Raw genomic sequence first — 19,273 nt, forward strand, 5'->3', positions numbered from 1 at the left:
GGCGGTGTTGTGTGTGGGTGGTTGTTTGTTTTGATGTCGTTATTTGTGATGTTTGTTTTAGAGTTGATGTAATTCATCAACTCTGTTTGTACTGTCTATTGCTGTTAGCATTGTTTTTTGCATATTACTATTGGTGTTAGGAGTATTTTTGGGAGATGTGAATCTCCCTGCTTTGTTTGTGTTTGCATTTTGTTTTGTTTTCTTCTTACTGCGCTTCCTCTTTCCTTTCGTAGCTATTTCCCACCCTTCCCCACTCTCTTCAACCGATGAGAGTTCTGAGGAGTCATAAAGAGGTAACTGCAAATTTTGTGCGTCTGTGGGTGTTTCTGTGAGTGTTTGTGTTGCTGTTTTTGTTGGTGTTGGCTGCTTGTTATGTGTGTGTGGTGTATGTTATATGGGGGAGGGAGAGGCAGTCTTGGAATTTTCTTTTTTTTCTCTTCTGTTTTTTGCAGTTTCTGTTGTCTTTTCTGTTGTGGTTATTGCTGATATTTCTGTTGTTTTTTGTGTTGCTGGTGGTGTTGATAGTAAAGTTTTGTTGTTGGGGGTATTGGGTAGTTGCTTCTGTTGTTGTTGTTGTTATTGTTGTTTTTGTTTAGCGGCCAGTGGGCAGTCCTTTTTCAGATGTGCCTCGTTGTTGCATAAGTAACAGCGAGGCCGCCTGCCCTCTACCACCATATAAAGTTTGTGTTCCTCCGCCAGTCTAATGTTTGGAGGAATCTTCCGTGAAGCCTCCTCCATGATGTGGAGAAGGATTTCCAGATCCCCCCCCCAGTTCTTTTCTTCTACGACCGTAATTTCCAAAATATTTGCCCCCTCCATTTCGAGGCATACGGCCGATACTACCCATTGGGTGCCCACTTCTGATGGCACGTTTTTTATAATTACTTTGGTCACTCTCTGTCCAAGATAACTCGGTATCATCACCAAGTTATCTGTGCGGAGAGAGAGTGTCGAAAATTGCTTCGCTAAATTTTCATTTATGAATCCACCTGTACCGTGGCATATTTCTGTCCCCACGTGACATGCTCTTGATGAGCCCATACAGATTTAAGACATATCTCGATCTTATCTGTGCTAAAATTTTCTGCACGTCTGGTTTTTGTGTTTACCAGTTTGTAAATGATGCATTTTTTGTTTTTTTGTTCTATAATTTCTTTTGGAATCATCGCCTTCTTTCGTAAGAAGGGATTTTGTGTTTTTAATTTGTTGTTGTGTGAATGTCACTATTCTCCTTTTTTCCTTTATAGCATCGGCGAAATTTGTTTTTGTTGTGCTGGCGGACATGTTCTTTGGAACATTTTTGTTTATGTTGGTGTTGGTACTGCCGGGTTCAAAGGTGGTGGTAGTGGCAGCAGAGTTTGTTGAACAGGTGGTGGTGTCGGTGCTGACGGCCGATAAATTTGCGTCCTTGCTATTGTTGTTGTTGTTGTTGTTGTCGTTGTTGTTGTTGGTGGTGTTGGTGATGATGCCGTCAGCAGCAATGGTGCTTACGTCAGAGACATTTGTGACGGTTTTTACGCATGGTTTTGTAACCTTGGTTACAGTTTTGTTTTTGTTGTTGGTGTTGGTGGTGGTGACAGGGCTGTTAACAGTATCCATGACGTTGACAACTTTGACTTTAGAATCTGTTGCTTCATTCTTTTTTTCGATGTCTGTTGTTGTTTTGGTGTGTGTGCGCGTGCATGACTTATTTTTTTGTTCTCCTAGCGTCTCAAGTCTCGGAAAATGTTCGTTTATCAATGTTTCTGTCCAGCGTTCTATGACTATGTTTCTCGATATTTTTCAATGTCGAGAAGAAAATATATAATTTTTAAAAGGTTGAAACTGCCCCTAAGGGCCAATTCCTACCTTGAAAACACAATAAAAAGAAAGTTAGGTGCTTCACACACCTTATATACAAAAAATTCCAACAAAATGCGGGCAATAAAAGGTCAAAAAGAGGTTTACCTCTGCAGCCGATGTGACAGCACGTCCGTCAGACAGATAGATAGATAGATAGATATATAGATAGATAGATAGATAGATAGATAGATAGATAGATAGATAGATAGATAGATAGATAGATAGATAGATAGACAGATAGACAGATGGTTAGAGGGAAAGAGAGAGAGGATTATCCACCTTCTTATTCCCTATTTATTCATTTATTTAATTATTTTTTCCTTTACCGTTGTATGGGAATGGGTTGAAGGAAGGCGACCTCCTAAAAAAAGAAACAAAAAACACAGGTACGATTTGGTCATCACTGAAAGTCTTTTTGCTTTCTTTCTCTGTCTCTTCTTTTTTCCTCTTCCCTCTTTCTCTTCTTTCCTTTTTCCTTTCTTTTTCCTTCTTTCCTTTTCTCCTCAGAGTTATATTTAGAATACACCCCTTCCAAACATTCATTTTTGGAGGGAATATTTTGATAAAGTGTAGTTAAAAGGTACTGTCTCTCCTTTTCTTTCAAACATTCAACTCTGGGGAGAATGTTTTGATGAAATGTAGTTCCATTGATTTTCAGTATTGTGGATCGTCTCATGCATATTTTAAAAGGGGGGAAAATTGAATTTTCTACGTCGCATATTATATATATATATATAGATGCATATACGGCTACAGGACATCACTGACGGCGCAAATAATATGAAATGCGTAATCAAACTTTCATGTGTGCACGAAGTTGGTCCCAATATGGTCTCAATTTTACTCAAATCTTTCAACTGAGGAGAAGCAACACTGACACCAGGTTCTGATGCTTTGTTTTCCTAGGAAGAAAAGGGAATGTTGCATCGCTTCAGATTGTCTTTAATTTGTCTTTGGACCATAAGAGTGGTTTTCCAACTGACCATTCTATTCAGAATTAGCTAAAAAGAAGTTGCTTCGGAATTCTTATATCACTAATTAATGAGAGATGGCGTGATTATCTAAGCTGTATTTTGATGAGAATGGCTCCAATATTTGATATATTGAAGATTAGTACCTCGTTGTTATGAACATGGTCATACAGTTTTATTTTGGAGAAAGTACGCAAGCATCACATATGGAAAACGTAAAGCTGGTTGATATGCTTTCGGTAAAGATTCCAAGATTCAACACTATACAGCAACGTTGACTACAGGCCACCGACTTATATAGTTCGATTTTCACCTTCAACATTACGCCGTGGCTGTTCCAAAGCCTGTGATAAATCTTACCGAAACCGGAGTTTACCTTTCTGATTCTGGACACAATTTCTTTATCCAACTTATCATCAATGGAAACAATGTAACCGTGATAAGTGAAGGAGGAACAACATGCAGAGTAGAGGCAACAGCGGGAAGATGGTCATGAATGGGCTGATAGACAACCTCAGTTTTCTTGATGCTGATGGTCAGACGAAAAGCCTTATATGCACACGAGAAGTTGTTTAGCATCCACTGCATGTCCTCAAGAGTGTCTGCACAATTGTCTGTAAAATGCAAATCTCGAACTGTTTACACCAATGCCTTAGGTCTTGCTTTGAAACTTTGTTGGTTGAACAAGTCACCACCATTGCTGTACTCAGACTTTATACTTTTTTAAGCCCTCGAACACTCTTTCTATCATGACAGAGAAATACAAAGCAAATAAGAGCAGTGCAAAAACACAGCCCTGTTTTGTTCCATTTGAGACTGTGAATGAATCTGACATTTGGCTGTTAGATCTGACAGAAGCCATCAGCCCTTGATGGAAAGAAATGACGACTTTGAGCAACTTTTCGGGAACACCTTGATTTCTAAGGACAATCCAAAGATAGAGAGAGTGTCGAAAGCTTTATTTAGATCTACAAAAGTGAGCAAATGTTCTGGATTGTGCTCACGAGCCCTCTTCTGCTGCTGCTTTAGAATAAATGCATATCCATTATCCTTCTACCAGCCCGATATCTACATTGAGATTCAGGAACCTCTAAGCTGGCAAAAGCATCATTTAGTCTGTTTAAGATAACACTTCCAAGGATCTTCCCGGCAACACAAACAGGGATATACCTCTATGGTGGTCACTCCTTTCGAAATTTTGGAAAACGGGTACTACTTTTCAGAAAAGCAGAAAAAAAGTAGAAATACAGATTGACTTTAGAACGGAAATCAGCAGGCAAGGTAATATCATTAAATTATAACGCCTGGAATTTTAGATCGGAAGAAAATATGTGATTTCTTTAAAATATCAATTCTCATCTAAGAACACATTAGTATGAACCAACAATTTATGCATTAGTAAAATCTGCTCTATTTTAAATCCTAATGACAATTTTCTCTTAGTGTTTTAAATCAGTTGAGTCAGAACGAATTTATGTCTATAAAATATATTATAAAAATTTACTTTGAATATTTGCGCGGCGCTGGGATATGTGTAAATATACATTTCGCCTAAACTAAACTAATGCAAATGCTTATTGCTAATGGAGGTGAATTTTTATAAATATAAATATTAAATTATATATACATATGTATATATATATGTATATATGTATATATGTGTCTATATGTGTTTGTGTATATGAGTGTATGTATATAGGTGCTTATGTATATATGTATATAATGATATGTACATATAAATATATATAAATATACATACACATATATCCATATATATGCATTGTATGTATAAATATTGTATATAGATTAGTATATATGTTTCTATGTTACTTAGAGAAATATATTATATTACTGTCATATTTTCACTCATTATTATGCTAGAAAAAAAAATCTGATTGAAACTCCTAACAAAGCAGTAACTTTAACTCGGTACGTTCGATTAATATTATCCTATATGCTTAATATAGCATTTAAAATATGCTAACACTTGTTTATTTGAATCAGTGTTAGACTATCAGAAAAGAAAATTCGTGTGCCATTTCCAGTCTTTGTTTTATTCATTTACTCAGTAGAGTTTTCTAGCAGCATTTAAAGCTTCAGTTAAATTCTGTAAAGTGAATTTTTTTTGTCAAAATCATGGGTTCAAAACTATTATATTGATGATAAACTTCATCTTTCCATATTTACTAGATTATTTACATCTGAGAATGAATGTGTAGAGAACTGACGTGTAACAAAGTACATGAAATGAGTGGAATGGTGACTGATATATGTTATTGATGCAGATTTGCATACATCTCAAGTAACATCCATGCTAAAAGTTAATAAATACTGATCAATACAAAGAAAATCCTATCTACATCAGCGTATTAGTCTAACCTCTGGAACATCTCTAGAGATAAAAGAAAGTGTTTATTTTAGTTTCATACACAGTAAATTGTCAATAAAAAAAATGAGAATTTACGAACAAATATGATTTTACTTGAAGGTTTTTCACTTGGCCACCTATAACGTCTCATGAATAAATGAGCATCGGTATCTAAGATATTTGGAGATGACTTTAGTGTTAGGGAAGACATATTCCAATCTCATTCACGTAGCTCTCTTTATTAATTATCAACTTACCTTTACAGGGTTTCAAGCATCTACTTTTTTGTCACTGCTTGTATTCATCAACAGGGCTGCTCTATCTTAGGTCTGCAGGTTAGAAATCCTCGCTGAAAAACAAAGGCAAATCTAATGTGATAAGAAATAATTTGATCTTCCTCAATGGATAAGATTTTTGAAATGATACGCGTAAATGAGAAAAAAAAAACATTAAAACGTCGAAAATATATTGTCTCAATTAATTAATTGTTGCTTTTAATGGTACTGGATAACAACAGGTAATAAAGTTTTATGCTTTGCCATTGATTTAAATAATGCAAACAGACCCTGCGACAAACTGGGCATAAATAATTCAATAGAAGTGTTCAAATACAATAAACTAGACATCGATTAACTTATTTTTGGCATTTATCACATACATAATAAAAGGAAAACTAAATATATGTTTTGTTTTTTTGTTTTTAATTCAGTGCTGCTTTATTTCAATATATTAGAAACAACAGAAGTACATACATGTATATGTACATATTAATTCGTAAGTACATATGCGCACACTAACACAAATAGACAAATATACACACACATTTTTAAAAAAAGGTTATTGTAAGGTAAATGGGCATCACGATAGATAGCAATATGTGCCATATGAATGCACCTCAACACCGCACAGACCGGGCCGAAGGTCGGCAGGCCCGCTAGTATATGTGTGTATGTGTGTGTGTTTGTGTGTGTGTGTGTGTGAGTGTGTGTATGTGTGTGTGTGTGTGTATCTGTGTATGTGTGTGTGTGTGTGTCTGTCTGTCTGTGTGTGTATGTGCGTGTGTTTATATATATATATATATATATATATATATATATATATATATATAAACAGGGTGAATAAGCTGTTATCTAAATTACGTAAAAAATGAAAATAAGACACATTTTAACAGATATATTTACGAAAATAATATAAATATATCTTGAAATAATAAAGAGTAAATCCAGTTAATATAATTGCCATTTGCTTCAATCATACCCTCTAGACGACATCGGAATCTCCTACAACTCTACGGAACGGTCCCCTTGTTTAAGTTGGTGTATGCTGCCACAATCCTTGCCTTCAGTTCTTTTTGGGTATTACAGGGAGTGTTGTTGGTTTCCCGCTCAACTGCGCCGCACACATAATAATTGAGTGGATGCAGCCTGGTGAGTTAGGTGGCTAGATGTTAGGGATGACGTGATCGAATAAATTGTCTGGCAGCCCTGACTGGGTTCTCCTGCTTATGTGGCATGGTGCAGAGTCCTGTTGCCAGACATAGTCTTCCAACGGACTCTGTATTGACCAAATGCAGCACTACCCCCTTCAAGCAGTTGATGTAGGCTTCCCTATTGTGTTTGAGGCCATATGGGAGGATAGATGAAGGTATAACGTCGCCATCACTACTTATCACTCAAATACACCATGATGTTGAATGGATATTTGATTTTTATCTCTCTCGGTATATATCCTCAGATTACACTATCCTCAGATGGACACCTAAACACTATGAACTTTTTGTATTAGAGCTTCTGGCGCGAATGCCAAGCAGTACAGCATATCGCTTCCAAATCCCTGGTAAAGTGAACTGTGTCATGGTACTGTTTCTCTTACAGACTGTGCCCAACTAATCCTACTGACCCTACTATAGTCGGGAAAATAAAAACAAACAATTCACATACGCGAAATAAAAAAATATAAAATGGCAATATATATATATATATATATATATATATATATATATATATATATATATATATATATATATATATATATATATATATATATATATAGGGGTGAGTGGACAAACGAAAGGAAGGGGCACTCAACAAATTTAGTTAGAGTTTGATTCACTTTTCGTAGCATATATATATATATATATATATATATATATATATATATATATATATATACATGTATGTATATGGAGACATAGACAGAATAGTTACAGTGCGGCGATGCTGGGGCATCGCCTTGCATTTGTTTTTAGTGGAGTCAATGAAGTGACTAAAGTGCTTGATTTATGAAGCCTGCTACTTATGTTAATGGGAGGGAAAGACACCAACAGCGGTTGGTAAGCGGTGGCAGGGGGAAAACACAAACACACACATAGTTATATACCTATACAACGGGCTTCTTTCAGTTTCCGTCTACCAATTTGACTCATAAGATTTTGGTATGTTTCTGTATTTTCATACGCGTTAGTGGGTGCCGGGCTTGGCGCAAAATGACCGAATAGCACAAACCGCTCCTTTGCTATCAGAAGATCCTGAGTTTGATCATGCTGAATGGCAACTTGGACAATTGCTACTTTCTACACTCGGGGTCTGTCACATAGTTATTAAATGAAAATGGATAGATAGAAGGCAGTAAGATGGAGAGAGCCTTGTCAAACACAGTGTGAAGCTGATATTCTTTTCTACCCTAGGTACAAGGCCCGAAATTTGAGGGGAGGGTGCTTAATCAACTAGATGACTCCAGTAGGCAACTAGTACTTTATTTATCGAACCCAAAAGGATGAAAGGCAAAGTCGACCTCGGTGGATTGTCAAGCTGATATTACATAAGATCGTATTGTGGACTTTATAACATAACATGCGACATATTTCCGGAATGCTCAGCCAATTTGTAATTTAGGAGCAAGTAATTCATATTAACAAATACTAGCTACAGTATCCTCGATAACTACCAAAATTACACACACACGTGCACACAACCGCACATACATACATGAATCATTTTAATTGCCCGTATTTTTTACATAATAATTTTAATTTATATTAGCCAAAATGTTGAGTTATAAAAAGTCATGTAATTTATAAAGTCGCCAGAAAATATCTTTTGAACATTAATGTCATTTTATTTCGTTCTTAATTTCCTCATTTTATCTCTCTTCGATCTATAAAGAATTCGGATTACAGTATTGGCGTTACTCAAACGAAAAAATTCTTCATGTTTCGCAAATGCTAGAGAGTATTATTACATATAAATTCTATGCGATTTATATGCAACAAAAACGTGCAATTACAATGTAATTAAATTTCGCTAAACTTTTGGAAGATCACATATATCCGCAGACACATCGGAAGATAGATATTTTCAATTTTAATGGAATTGAACATAATTTGTTTTTGTTACATGTATAAATAAATACAAATGTATGTATATATATATATATATATATATATATATATATATATATATATATATATATATATATATACATACATACCTACAAGGTACAGCTGCAATATGGTTCAGTTTTCTATTCCTTTCGTAGTTTATTGTGTAACTCCTCGGAATTATCCGGCCTTACAAAATAACCTTCTTTAAACACATGTATATGTGCGCGCGTGTACGCGTGTGTGCGCGTGTACGTGTGTGTGCGCGTGTACGCGTGTGTTCGCGTGTACGCGTGTGTGCGTGTGTATGTGTGTGTTTGACAGTGTATACATACGCACATATATATACAGAGACATGACAGAAGTAAATAGATACACCATAAAACATTGTTGTATGTTTATTCTAACTTGTAAATATTTGTCTTTGATTAATTGATATTTTTATGTTTCAGGTTCTATATGTGACTGTTTAATCATGACACGTAAAAAAGAAGCCTTGGAACTGACTGAATTTCAAAGAAGTCATATTGTGGGTCATTCCGAAGGTCGACATAGCATAACATCGCAGAAAACCTTGGGATCCCACTTTCTACAGTTAATAGAGTGATTGTGCAATTCACCAGAGAGGGGAAGGAACCACATCATTTAGCCCACATCAAACAGGGCCCTCTGACATAGCAGAACAAGTTGATGTCAGTCCCAGAACAGCTTTCAATTATCTCCAGAAACTTGGTTACTATGGCAGAGCAGAAAGAAGGAAGCCACTTCTTCAACCAGCCAACATCAAGCGGAGAACAAATTGGGCCAGTGTGATGGTGGAGAGACCACTATCATTCTGGGACACTATCATATTCTCTGATGAGTTCAAATTTGCTGTATTTCCTAGCAGTGGTCGAGCGTGGGTCTGGAGACTCTGTGATCAAGAATTTAATGTGAAAAGATTGCAGCCAACAATGAAATTCGCCAGCTATTCTGTGGTGGTATGGTGAGCAATTTGGAGCAATGGTTGATCAGAGCTGGTGGAGTGTGAGGGAAACATAAACTCAGATACATATGTGTCCATATTGCAGAAAGGACTACTTGCAATCTTTTCTAGTGGTGAAATGGTTAAAAAAAGACTCTTTATTTACGGAAAATAGGGCTCCTTGTAACACAGCTAAAATGACCCAATATTTATTGGATGAGAATGGCATTAAAAATTTTTCTTCGCTCCGCAGGTAACCAGATATGATCCCTATTAAAAACCTGTGGGACATAATGGACAGAACACTTCATAAAGAGAACAAGAAAGAATCTTGAAAACCAGATCTTTTTAAATTACTGCATGAATCTTGACAAGAAATTCTGCAAGAAAATATTCGCCATCTGATCGGCAACATGCCTAATAGTGTCTTTGCATTGAAAAAGAAAAAAAGGGCATGTGTACTACATATTCAATATTCACATTTTAACATTTAATAAATAATTTGAATGCATAATTTCAGATTTAAATAAATTTTAATGCTTATAAGGGTTCTATTTGCTTCTGTCATGTTTGTTTATATTCTTATATTTATGTATACACACACAAGCATATACACACACACACATATATATACATGTATGTATGTATGTATGTATGTATGCATATATGTATGTATGTATGTATGTATGTATATATACACACATATTTATATATACATGTTTAACAAGCAAGGTAGAAAAGTTTTGTAAGCGATGGAATTACTAACTATGCTCAACAATAACTATATATGTGTGTGTGTGTGTGCGAGTGCGTGCGGTTGTGTGTTTGTGTGTATTTATATATCTATCTAGGTATACATATAGATACATAAATAGATAGATAGATAGATAGATAGATAGATAGATAGATAGATAGATACAGACACTCACACACATACACACACACGCACCCACATATGTATACACTTTTATCCTAAATTACAGGGATAGTTTGTTGGTGAGTGAGTGAGTGAGTGAGTGATTAAGTCAATCAATCAGTCAGTCAGTCAGGCAGTCAGTTAGGCAATTAGTTATTTAGTTCGTTCGTTCGTTAGTTAGTTAGTTGGTCTATATTCTGCTAAGAACGTAGTACAGGAAACACTTCGTCCACCTTCTGATTTTGCCCAGCGCAAATAAAGTCCGCGGGAGTTATAAAATCACTTCCAGGAACAATAGCGTTTTATTGACGTAGGTACTAATAGTGGTACTGCAATCCGCATTAAAGACGTGAACCTCCTAGATATTCGAATGAACCTTAACACATGAAAAATTTCACGCTACCACGAACTAAACACGTAAGCATTTTACAAGATGTGGCAACTCTGCGCCATCTGTTTGCAAGATTTTTATTTGCAGTCGAAATATAGGTATTCTAGAAAAAAATTGTCTTCCACAATAGAGTTTTCTTTGCTTGATCTTAACAAATATACTGGGTGTATTTGCACGTATTAGAACTTTTGCAAACGGAATTCTATTTTGTTGAGTCTTACTTAGGCAACACTTAGAAAACAGACTAAGCATTTTACCGTAATATTGGTGCAGTGTCTTAGATTCGCCACCATAGAGGAGAGACGGATGAATCAGAGAAGTGTCACTAATAACTCCAGTGTCTCTGTGAATATGTGCACTACTCCATAAACTATGTTGCACTCACCCGAAAATCTGTGATGAGTTTTCATCGACTATGTAAGGATTTGAAGACAAGCGAATAAAGATTATTCAGAATTGTCAGTCTTGAGTTGATTTGACTGATCATATGTAATTGGACAAGAACTCAAGTGTCATTATAGTACTGAATATGACATAATCGATGATTCTAATGCCGATAAAATAATCCAAATTCTTTCGACATTTTGTGTGAATGGATCAAAGGTCACCAAAGGAGATCTACATTTCGCTTGTTCTTGTACATGAGAAAAACAAATAAAGTCAGTATAAATGGTGCGATTTTAGAAGGAAGAGCTGTAAGACAGTAGTATTTGAAGCAAAATTCCATCTCTAGAAATTCTTTCCTCCAATTTGGGATAATAATAATAAAATAAAATCCACTGAAATAACATTTGGCTATCTGTTGATATAAAACATCATTATTATACCGGTAGAATAGGAAGAAAAGTAAAGCAGTGCTGCAGTGGATCATAGTCAATTTAGATCGTTGGCTTAGTCTGTTGGAAACGGCTCTAGGAATTACACTTACAATGAGACCAATCAGATTGCAGATTTTGATAGTTCTCTTGTAAAGTTGAAAGATGAAGGGTTATAGGGCGATATCTTCCGCAAGATAGAGAGAATATAAGCTGCTAATGCTCTGGGAAGTGCTTTGTATAACATGGGTGATGAAGAAAATAAAGCAATACAATTTGTAAGAGAATATAGGAGTGTGCCAGGAGCACATGAATAGACTATGGATACATCAAACTGGATAGAAGTCAAATAGTAGTCATATGGCGGCGAGCTGGCAGAAACGTTAGCGCACCGGACGAAATGCTTAGCGGTATTTCGTCTGCCGTTACGTTTTGAGTTCAAATTCCGCCGAAGTCGACTTTTCTTTTCATCCTTTCGGAGTCGATAAATAAAGTACCAGTTACGCACTGGGGTCGATGTAATCGACTTAATCCCTTTGTCTGTCTTTGTTTGTCCCCTCTATGTTTAGCCCCTTCTGGGCAATAAAGAAATAAGAAGTCAAATGGTAGAAACAGGAGAAACATATCAGTGGTTCTGTAGTTGGAGAGGATTTGCAGAGGAGTTGTAAGCGGCTTCTCGCCAATCAATTCGGTGGCCTTTTTTTTTTGCCTAAGGCCTAGAATTCGTGCGAGAGTAGAGATAAGTACAATCCCAGCTGTAAATACTGGACAAATGTCTACTTTCTTCTCTGTATACAGACAAATTAATGCACATGAACTGTAAAAAATTGCAATTGTTTGTAAATAAAACTACTGATACGGTCTAATAATGCACTACAGAACATATACTATTTACTACGCTAATGAAAAGAATAATTGTTATGGCGGAAGTAATATAATGTTCCATGTATCTGCCTGGAAAACTGCTAAATATGAAAATGGTTTAATCAAGTTTATTTAAAGGAGTCTCCCCAGAGAAAGTCTTGAATCAGTTCCTCATATTTCTTCCTATATAGATTGCACGGCATACATCTTTGCATTCGCATAAGAACTAGTGTAACAAAGCTATGAAAACCATCGGCAAAGACGTTTTGCCGCTTTCTATAGTAGTTGTACTCCGAATTTCCAAGAGTCACTTAATCTAAATGCGTATATTTCTGAGTACAGTAGAACTAAATACGGAAGGCTGTTTAGAATCATTTAAATGTATAAATTAATAGTTTTTTCTTCCGGCAATATTTTGCATCTTGCTTCCCGTATTATTTGAACAATGAATATTATATCAATTATCTATCGTAACCATCTTCAGGTATTTACATTTACGCTTTGTATTATAAATCTTTTACGCTTTTGCATTTTCTTGTTGTAAACCTTATCCTTCTTCAGATGTGAAACCATTTTTCATTTCCTTTTGAGATATAGGGTTCTCGCTCATTCTATAGTAATGCATATAATTCACAATAAGAAGAAAACTTATTTGAACCACATTAACTTAGTGAACAATAAACAACTAACACAATGCGTAATGAAGAAAAAATAAATTTTGCAAGTAGCAGGAGCTATATTATCAAAACCAAACATCTATTATTATGAATATCAGCTGCGATAATACATAAGAAAAGCGGGTATGCAAAGCAAGTGTATAATATCAAAAGGTAAAGAAAATATTAATATCTACGTCATAATCTTCGAAAACATATGAAAATACACGCAAGAAAAACATCAACAAATCTTGTGAAGTTGAAAAATAATTCAAATTCAAAAACTACTAAAGAGATACTAAAAGCAGTGAAGCTAACAACAATTGCATTTGCCCAGAAGAAATTATGTCATCAAAGACAATAAAGGCAACGTGTGCTTTGAAAGAAAATATCTATCAATTTATCTACCTATTTATGTGTGAACATGTGTGTATGTGTGTATTCTATGTGTGTGCGAGCGTGTGTGCGTGCGTGTGTGTGTCAGATAAAAGGAATATAGTTACATCTTATAAGAAATGTTAAATAGCTAGTATGTAATAAATATGATCGAAGTCGAGACCGTGTTGCAGAAAGAGAAATTCTATCTCTAATGTCTAAAGTAAAAAATATGTTGTGAAAAATGTTAGGAAGAAGAGCAAAAGTCTTGGAACAAAGCTTACAGTAGGAAATTCTGGGGAAAATTTAACGAAATCTTACGGGAAATGTTTCAAGCAGTGTGGAGAAAATTACGGTACTACACTTAATGGGCAAATATAAGGGTTGATTGTAACTGTCTTCCATTGTGCAAATGTAGCTTTCCAGTTAAAACGGGTGAACGAAAGGTCGCAATTTCAGTTATGAACATGACCTTTTCTAACTAAGAGGATTTGCGAATTTTGGTGAAGAAATTGAAGGGAAAAGTGAAAATGTGACTTATTCATTAATTTTGACACAACTAAATCAATCATTTTTCTCCTAAACAAATGCTCAAGATAATGTATTAATAATTCATAATCAATTGGAGTGAGTTCTGCATCAATGTCATAACAGCATAGAGATACAATTAAAGATTTGAAAAGTACAATTTGTTATCTCTATGTAGCACATTTGGAACAGCTATCGATAAGTTCAAGTTGATGCAAACTTTGATATTCCCAAAAGCAAAGTATCGATCCGAATGCTAGGCAACTGAAAAGAAATAACTCCCAAGTGTAGTATTTTGAAAGAATACTATGAATTAACTGAAAAGGAAAGTTAACCAGGCAACGTTTATTGAGCTAAACTGAAAATGAAGAGAATGTTCTAAAGGCATCATAAATATGTTATGTGCATATCATAAAATATGAAACACCAAAACTTTTCATTGGTAGAACAACCCATGCAAATTAAACAAAAAAAAAACTATAAAACAAAATTGTAGAGATTACATTTCATAAAACGCAGGAGAAAATAACATATAGACACGAATAATCGGACAATGGAGGCACAAATCAAAAATACAAGATTGCTGATATGGAATATTTCAACTTTTATCAGACTTGTTGGATATTCAACGAGATGAAGTTTCTTTGTCAGCATATTAGATTAAATCCCTGCAATTCCAATTTCAATTTAGCTATCTGATTATGGTTCCCGGAAAAGTTATGTTTAATAAGAAAAAAAGCTTTAATAACATTAATAAAAAATAACTAAGTTTTAACATCACCTTCTTCGAAATAGCCACCTTGCGTAGAACTACACAAGTCCTACTGTTTCTGCTACTTTTGGAATCCAGAATGCAAGTCATTTTCCGTAAGCAAGTCGAGGATCTGCGATTCCCTTTGGATTTCGACAATAGTGTTAAAACGGTGACCTCTCAGCTGCATTTGCATCTTAGGGAAGAGATGGAAGTCCGCAGATGCCAAATCTGGCGAATAGGGCGGGTACAGAAGCGATAATATATTGTTTTTGCGAGAAACTCACGAGTGAGCAGAGCTCGGTAACATGGTGCATTGTCGTTGTTAAGGATTCATTACTTCGCGCTCCAGAGATCCGGTCGCTTTCGCCGAATGTCCTCTTTTATACGTTTCGAAATGCTGCAGTAGAACTCTGGATTGACGGGCTGGCACAGAAGGACGAATTCGCGATGTACAACGCCACATTTCCGGGACTGACGCACGAAGAAGGTCTTCCGGATCGATCAACATCTCCAGAGACGTTCTTACGTTTTGAAGCGCTCGCACCACCAGAAACATTGCGTACGGCCCATTTCCTCTTCGCCGTAAGCTTGCTGAAGTATGTTCAATATCTCTGTAGCAGACTTGCTAAGTTTAACGCACAATTTCATGTTAGTTCTTTGTGCATAAACATAACAATATCACAGACTATAGCGTACAGGTGATCTCAAAAATGCAAATTTCGCATCTTGCGAAATAAACACAACAATGTCAATTGGCACACTGCCACATGAAGGTCACTGCGCACACAACCGTGTGCTGTCATCTGTTGGCGCGCAAAAGTACTCGTGGGAGGACTTTTGAATATCACCTCGAATATATCGGTATCTGGAACATCATTCAACACTCGTTTTATGTTTGTGGACTTCCATTTGTAGTTTCCTAAATATTTCATGTTTAAATCTTGACGTGTGAAATGTAATCTATGCCGTCAGCTTTCAAATGCGCGTTTTGAATGTACTCATAAGATTATTTGTATTTCTGTTCTTGCTAATTTAATTCAATTTTAGTTGACAATTGTATAGTTATAACTCATTATGAGAACAGGTACACTATTAGTACTTGTTGCATTCATTTCTTGTAATTATCTCAGTTCACAATATCAGTATAAAATATCTATTATATGTTTTTGCAATTCCCTCTTATTTTTGTTTATGTTTACCTCTCTCCCGTTCTTTACATCCAGAACATTAATTATTTTAAGTTTGGTTAACATGAAAATATGTCAGATAGCAATGGGAAATTGAAAAAAAAATACATTAGGTAGATCTAACAACAAAGGAGCAACAATACATATAAACATGAATTTTCCCAGTTGGCAAATATATCATAAAGTACTTTAAATACAAGGCAAGCTTGTACATACTGTTTCCAGCTGCTCCTCATATAACCCTAATATAGATGATTCTAATACAAAAATCGGAATATAAGTTTTTCATTGTATTTGACTTATTTATTTATTGCAATTCCGCTTACTTTTAAGTAAATAATTTGATCACCTTGCTTTGTTTTAGAATTGAATTAATTGTTTTCTGGAAGATTTCGTGTAATAGAATTTTATTCTGGTATACTTAGTGTATTCAAAATGAAATATTAGTACACGATTATGTTTTTCATATTTAATATAGTTGTCTCTAATCACTAAAAAAAAAAGAATTAAATTAGTTATGCTATGCACCAGAATACCTTAATCCAAATTAAAGCAAGTAAACTAAGGTGTCCGAAGCATATTTCGAGTGACTTTACGAAAATGTAATTAAATGTAATTAGAAAAATGTTTTGGGAACATACCTTCTGAAATATAACAGATATATTATTACACGTATTATGTGGAACCCATTAATCTACAAGAAAATATAACCTAATGTATGGTGGTAAATAATTTTGTGTATATGAATCGTTAAAAAAAGTTTCTACGACTCAGGTTGTTACATTCGAACGATGCAACTATTTGATACCGCACATATAAATTATCCCTAGTATACATTTATTTTGCAACAAATATATGTAGAGAAATTTCAGAGGGTCTATATATTTGGTTCTTTTCGTTTTTTAATCATTATATCTACTACTGCCTACGCTTGCTGTGTTCATCCTTCGCATTTTGTAACGTTTCTGTTGTATTGTGTACGAGAAGCGCATGCTATAATATATTTCTGGAAGAAAGAAACGTTCTGTGTGAACTTCCACTAACTTTCCAGAGCAAAGTGCAGTTAATGGCATTAGATTTAACGGAAATATAGAAAAATATAGAAAAACCAGAAATTGAAAGAGAGATCGAAACCAGTTCGTTATTAATACCTTATAAATATTGACTCCAGAATGATGAGGCGCAAATTTGAAGTCAGCAGAATTTGAACTAAATACAATGAGTACTCGATGGATTAATTACGTGATGCATTTCTCCATAATACGATTCTGCCAGTTAATTGCCATCACTATCTTAATGTGGGAATGAAGAGGAATCATTTGAACACATGCTAACGGGTTTCAATGCATGAAGTAATTGCATTCTATTAATCAATGGAGAGTTCCAGGCCTAACAGGAATAACATCTCATTCACGTTGATTATTAACATGAATGAACAACGTCAGCAAAAGAATTGAAAATGGGTGTGGAATTCCCTATAAAATCGACTAATTTGTTACACAAGAATTGAATGTTGAATGTAAACTAGCGTAGGTAATGGAAGGAGTAGAGTGGTGATTTGGAATAGTTTTGGTTTGAGATTGTGTGATGATCAGTAGTTCAGAGAAACATAAGTAGGAGAGATAGAAGTAATCTATGTTTCAAAACATAGAAGATTGGGAAAAGGAAACAATTTCCCAATCAGTTTCCTGTCTGCTGAAGTTGTACACATTTTGTAAGGTAGCCGCAACATCAGGATATACATGCATGTACGCACTACTAGAAAAATCTGATCGAAGTGGGTGGCTATGTTTTCAAAATTCTATACTATTATGTAAAGTTAAAAGATCAACGCTTTTGGATAATATATAAATTGCTGTTGTTGTTGGCACTCTGTCGCTTACGATGTCGAGGGTCTCAGTTGATCCGATGAACGGAGCAGCCTGCACGTGAAATTAACGTGCAAGTGGCTGAGCACTCCACAGACACGTGTACCCTTAACGTAGTTCTCGGGGATATTCAACGTGACACAGTGTGACAAGGCTGACCCTTTGAATTACAGGTACGACAGAAATAGGACGTAAGAGTGAGAGAAAGGTGTGGTGAAAGAGTACAGCAGGGTTCGCCACTATCCCGTTGCTGGAGCCTCGTGGAGCTCTAGGTGTTTTCGCTCAATAAACACTTACAACGCCCGTTCTGGGAATCGAAACCGCGATCCTATGACCGCGATTACGCTGCCCTAACCACTGGGCCATTGCGCCTCCACAATATATAAATATATACACTGGAAAGTATTATTCGAACTGTTCTCTTGTTAAAGTTGCTTCTTTTTCTTTGATTATTCTTTTGCGTTCCTGAATTTATTGGTTCATTTTCCAAATATTTGAGTCTTTAATAATCTTTCCTACTCTAGGCACAAAGCCCGAATTTTGTGGGAGAGGGGGCAGTCGATTACATCGCCCCTAGTACACAACCGGTACTTAATTTCTCTTCCCTGAAAGGATGAAAGGCAAAGTCGACCTCGGTGGAATTTGAAGTCAGAACGTAAAGACCGACAAAATACTGAGAAGCGTTTCGTTTAGCGTGCTAATGTTCCTGTCGGCTCGTCGCCTTAGAAATATTCTTTTCTACTCTAGGCACACCACTCGAAACTTTCGGGGAGGAGGCCAGTCGATACGATCGAGCCCAGTATGCAACTGGCACTTAATGTATCCACCGCGAAAGGATGAAAAGCGAAGTGGACCACGGCGGAATTTTAACTCAGATTGTAAATAAACTATTCGTTTCTACTCTTGGCAGCAGACCTGAAATTTTGGGTGAGGGTTACCAGTCGATTACATAGACCCAGTATGCAACAGGTACTTAATTTATCGGCCCAGAAAGGTTGAAAAGTAAAATCTACCTCGGTGAAATTTGAACTCAGAACGTGGAGACAGACGAAATACCGCTATGCATTTCGCTCGTCGTGCTAACATTTCTGCCATCTCGCCGGCTTCTGATTTTTTAATAAAAATATTGTAATTATCAGGCTCTTATCCTAATATCTAGACAAGTAAAACTTGCATCCGCACACCCACCCATACATAGACAGACATTCACACACGCACACACATAAATAAACCCACGCACACAAGAATATTCACTCATACGCTCATATGCACACATTTGTAGCAGCAAATGTTGAATCCTTTAATCATAAAAGAGATAATAGTTCGAAGGCTTAAGAGAAATAAACAGTTATATAGATGTACTTCAAACTCTTCTTCTTCTGAATTGCTATATCT

This window comes from Octopus bimaculoides, chromosome 1, assembly GCF_046866305.1.
Source record: "Octopus bimaculoides isolate indiv1 chromosome 1, ASM4686630v1, whole genome shotgun sequence".
In the NCBI taxonomy this organism is placed as follows: Eukaryota; Metazoa; Mollusca; class Cephalopoda; order Octopoda; family Octopodidae; genus Octopus; species Octopus bimaculoides.